Consider the following 6000-nt stretch of genomic DNA (forward strand, 5'->3'; position numbering starts at 1 on the left):
CGTATTAGGAAAACAGGGAATTTCTATGCTAAACATGCTACACAAAATCCAAATAAGCAGTTAAAGCAGGTAAGACAGTTAAGTCACATAAGCATGCTTTCCTAAGCTAAACAGGAGGTTTCATACTCTTGTATTGTTCAATTAAAGGAGAATCATAGATAAGTATTTAATGAAAACATGGTTTTTCAACAATTAGCGCATGTACGCACTCTTCACCTCACATACACGACATTCATATAATCATAGTACCAAAATCCTAAGGGGAGTTTCCCTCACACAAGGTTAGGTAAGCCACTTACCTCAAACCAGCTCAAAATCAACCCGAAATCACGCTCTTGCCACGAGTATCCAACTCCGAGTGGACCAAATCTAATCAAATCAATATCATAAGATAAATACAACTACAAACAACTAATTTAGCTAAAGAAATCGAAGCTAAGGCAAGAAAATACAAGAACGCCCAAAAATCCTCCCCGGGCCCACGTCTCGGAATCGGGTGAAAGTCAAAAATTGTAAACACTCATTCACTCACGAGTCTAACCATATAAATTTACTCAAATCCGATACCAAAATCTCGTTCAAAATCCCAAAATTATGCCTAAGAACTTTTCTCAATTTTCCCCAATTTCTCACTCTAAATCCGAAATTAGATGATGAATTCATGTTTAGATTAATGGGATATAATCAAAAAGGAGTTAGGAATCATTACCCACAAACTTCTTCCGAAAATCTCTCCAAATTTCGCCTCGTACCGAGCTCTCAATCCAATTTTTGAGTTACGAACTCAAACCCTAGATTTTGGAATTAAAATTCTGCCCAGACGCGTTCTTCTTCGCGAATGTGATGCACAAAAATCCTCTAGCCAAATTTCCTCCTTCGCGAACGCGAGGGTCCACTCGCGAACGCGTAGCTTCAGCTCCAGGACCTTCGCGAACGCGACCCTATACTCGCGAACACGTAGAGCAATTTCCTGGGGTCCCCCTGCTCCGCCTTTCCTTTAGGCGAACGCGCTCAGCTCCACGCGTTTGCGATGCTTCCACTGGCCAGGAATTTCATTCGAAAATAGAAGCTGCTCATGTTCCATTTACCAAAGGAGAAAATCTTAAAAATGTATTGCATTACTGCCATGAACCAGAAGTTATACGTATTATTAGAATAATGCAGGAAAAATTGCAGCAGTTGACCTGGTTGAAATACCATATTGCTGCAACTACATAGCTACATTCAAGCCAAAAGAAAAAAAGCTAACTTCCATAAATATTTTATACAGGACGTGTGAACAGCTAATATCACACAACTTTATGATTACAAAAAAAAAAGTTCAACACCAAGAAAGCTTGTCATTAAGGAACAGACAAACTGAAAAAGTTAAAAACAGATTAACAATATCAGCAACTTGAATTCACAGCTAGCTTTCAACTATGAATTTTGATGATTAAATATTTGTATAACAAATCCACATAATCAGATTCAAAGAGAAGTCTTGGTCGGGCAGCAAGCACCAACTTTTTAATGAATGGGAAACACCATTTTTACCTTGATACTGAGGTACTTGCAATATTTAGGTAGGAAAGGAGAGGGAGAACTTATTGGATATGATAACAACTTTTGCTGTAGAAAATAAAATGATAATATGTTCTATCACTTAACCTGTATGAAGTGAGAGGAGTAAAAGAATCTTTTCGCCATACATAATAATGAGTTAGCAAAAGCTTGATCAACAGAACCAGGAAAGCTTGATCATCAATTACTTCTGCTATCAACTAATATCAATCAAGTCAAATTCAAGTTTTATTCGCTGAGGAAGTATAAGATTGTAATGGTAAAGTAAATTAACATCATTACTTACCAAGATCTAAGAGCTAAATGGAAGCAAGTGTAATTGGCATTCTCTTTTTATGTGGTGTAGGTGAACTGTGGAATATGAATGTCACAGAGTGCATTAGTTAGCAAAAAAAGTTAAAAAGAGTTTTACAGTCTCGGTTATTTGTCTTGTCACCTTACATGTTACGCACTTAAATAATGCTGGGAAGCGCCAAAAATACAATGTCAACTCTGAGTAGCAGTTAGTGCTGACATCTGTATCCCGCCTATCAAAAAGACAAAAACTGCTGAATCACCAATGAATACTAAGTATAAAGAATACGAAAGGAAACATATACTTCTCAAACAACTAAATTAGGTTGTTCAGCTCTTCCACATGACCTCCAATATCATCAACCACTATAGTAAGTACACCATTCTAGGCCCATGACATGCCGCCAATTACATACTTTGAGTGTGGGTGTAACAGAATAGTAGCAGTGTGCAAAGATTGTCTGGTAAATTCGAGTTCTTCCAATTATTACGTATCAACCACCAGTTATCACAAGTACTCAAATCTTCGCATCAGTAAAACCATAGCGTGAACGAAGCTCCTCCCCTTTTATTATCATACATTTTTCACAAGACCAATATGATGGCAAATAATAAAGAAAATCGAACCACAAACCTATCACACAAAGGTTGCATGAGTTAAATTCAACTTTCATATTAGTTATGTACAAAAATTATTGAAAGCAAAGAAGTCAAACAAAGCTAAGAAATAACATTTGAAGTAGTAATGTGTGGCATAAATTTTCTTCCGTTTGGTTTAATAAATATACCACCTCTGATCTAACATTACAAAGCATCTCTCTGAGCAACTGGTTTTAGCTAGATGTTTAAGGTTCAAAAAGATACAAACATCTCAAGTTGTTTTAATTTATTGTAGTGCAACGTTTGGCAAAAGTTGAAGTCCTCTGACGCCAGGGTTAAGATATCTTTGCTTCAAAATTCGAGGAATTGTCCCAAACAGGAATACCAAGAGAAAAAAAAAGGTCCAAAAATTGTAATTAAGAAAATTGACAAAAGTTACCTATATGAAGTTTCTAGGACTCTTGTATTATCTACATCATAGTGTTCTTTAATTCTCCTATGGTAAGTTCGTAAAGAAGAAAACTTAAGACATGATTCACCTAAAAATAAGTAGCAATAGCTGTTGGCCCTGACTCAAAATATACTGCTGCATGATATTTAACGCATATTCCAACATAAGAGTGCAGACTTGTCACGACCCAAAATCTAACTGTGGTCGTAATGGCGCATATCGTGTTACCAGGCAAGCCTATTCCCAAAATATTACTACTAATTTGATTATAAGAATTTAATAAAATATTTCCAATAATTTAATTCCTGATAAACTAAACCAACTCTAAATATAAATAATATAAAATACGAAAACGAGTCCCAAACATCGGGGTGTCACTAAGTCATGAGCGTCTAAAACTATGAACTGAGATATATAAACTGTCTAACTGTCCAAAGAAGAAATGATAAAAGGAGTAACAAGGTCCTGCGGACGCTGGCAGCTACCTTGCAGTCTCCAATTAAGGCCGGCCTGAACTCAACGATCACCGCGCTCTAACTCACCTGGATCTGCACATAAAGTGCAGGGTGTAGTATGAGTACAACCACCTCAGTAGTAACAGAAATAACTAAGGAACTGAGCAGTAGTGACGAGCTGAACAAAATAGTCCAATTAATTATTTTCTACAATTTTTAAAATAACAGGAATAAACAGGTAAATTCCATAACTCAATAAATGCCACAAAGAAATTTAACAGATAAATGCAGCAACAGCAAAAGTAAATGCAACGTCACAACAATGTCACTCCATCACTCAGCACTCGCACTCAGCACTCAACACTCAACACTCAATACACTCAACACTGTGCGCTCACTAGGGGTGTGTACAGACTCCGGAGGGGCTCCCAAAGCCCAAGTGCTAAGCACGGACAACTCACGTGCCATCATATCAATACCTGGATCCGCACGGTCAACTCACGTGCTATGCGGACAACTCACGCGCTGTGGTATTAATATCCTCACAACCAGGCCCTCGGCCTCACTTAGTCATGTACCTCACTAGCCTCACCATCATCACAAATAAGGACCACAACCACATCAAGTATCACAACATATTAGCAAATAATAGAGACTGAGGTAAACATGTACAATAATTTCTTAGACTGAGTACAAAATAATGTGGAGCATGATAAAAACCTAAACAGGGTCTCTAACATGAAGGCAAACAAGTCAACAACAAGTAAACACATAAACTACAGATAATAGCTTTTAGGCCGGGGCCTCACGCGGAGACAAGTCTCAACCTCGCGTGCAAACCCACACGCCCTCACCTATCGTGGGTATCACCACCAAACGAATCACATGATATTCAATTTCTCCGGGTCTTATACCCTCAAAGCCAGAGTTTAAACTTGTTACATACCTCAACAGCGTATAAATCCTACTCGTGGGATGTCCGTCCCCTCGACTCGGTCTCCAAAGCTTCGATCTAACCATATCAGAATACTACTATCAAAATAGTCTAAAGAATCGAATTACACAAAAAAAAAAAAAAAAACTACATAAAACATGCCAAAAATCCGTGAAACCGGCCAAAACTCGGCCCCCGGGCCACGTCTCGAATCAGTCAAAAATGGCAGAATAATTTAATTCTCGTCCTTCCCGAGTACTAACCATATAAAATTTGTCAAAATCGGACTCCGTTGTGGTCCCTCAAAATCCTCACTTAAAACTCTCCAAAACTCAAACCCTAACTACCTCAATTTCACTTTGAAATCATCAATCAAATCCCAAAAACGAAGATGGATTCATAAATTATAATCAAAATCGAGTAGAGAACACTTACCCCAATCCATATGGTGAAAATCGCCTCCAAAACTGCCCAAATCTGAGCTCCCCAACTCAAAATATGACCGAATGAACAAACCCTTGTTTTGTATATTTTTCTACCAGCTATTCTGCCTCGTTTCTCATGCCAAGTGATCCCGAAACTCGTATTTTATGCCTCCAATGGATTCCTTGTGAAATTCTAGTCAAGTTAGGCTTTTGAATCACTCAATTTGACCTTATAACGAAGGAGATATGTAGGTTTTAATATTTGCAAATAGTGCAGATTTTTAAATACGCCGCCAGTGGCAAATTAGTAATTAATCTGAAAAATCTGGCAACCTAATTTTTAGTAAAATGATCATAAAATCCTCATACGATGTCAAAATTCGATGATTCTTTTTGCTACGGGTCCGTAATTACGATACGGATCTAATGCTTCAATCAAAAAAGAAATCGGAACTCATTTGTTCAATATGATATCATTTATGCTTGAAGAAACGGCGTCGAAACATAAGAAAACGAGCGCAACACAACCCAAACCTATTCAAAACTCATCTGAGGCCCTCGGGACCTCAACCAACAATTCCAACAAGTCATATATCACTACCCGAACTTAGTCAAACCTCCGAAACACCCAAAACAACACCAAAATACCAAATCAACCTCGAATTCAAGCCTAAGAACTTCTAAACTTCCAACTTTTGCCAATTCAAGCCTAATTCTATCACGGACCTCCAAATTATATTCCGGACACACTCCTAAGTCTAAAATCACCCAACGAAGCTAATCGAATCATAAAAATCCAAATCCGAATTCTTTTACTCATAAGTCAACTTCCGGTTGACTTTTCTAACTTAGCTTTCTAATTAAGAGACTAAGTGTTCATTTCACTCCAAAACTACTCTGAACCCAAACCTACCAACTCGATACAACTCAACATAGCTGAACAACATCTAAATAAGCATAGATGGGGGAAATGGTGCTATAACTCTTAGAACGAACGATCGGGTCGTTACATCCTCCCCCTCTTAAACAAACGTTCGTCCTCGAACGAGTCTAAAACATACCTGAAATCACATGATATACCACATAATTCAAACACTCACAACGATGATTTCTAATCATAACAGCTGCCCAAAACGACCAAATGTTGGTAATAAACCTCTTATCAGATAGAGCCTGAACAAGCTATATCAAGTCACAAATCAAACACCCACTAGTCCTTGCTACATCTCAAGTAAACCCTTCTCGTCACATTCGATCAATCCGAACACAGTCTCGCAG

This window comes from Nicotiana attenuata, unplaced genomic scaffold, assembly GCF_001879085.1.
Source record: "Nicotiana attenuata strain UT unplaced genomic scaffold, NIATTr2, whole genome shotgun sequence".
NCBI classification, from domain to species: Eukaryota; Viridiplantae; Streptophyta; class Magnoliopsida; order Solanales; family Solanaceae; genus Nicotiana; species Nicotiana attenuata.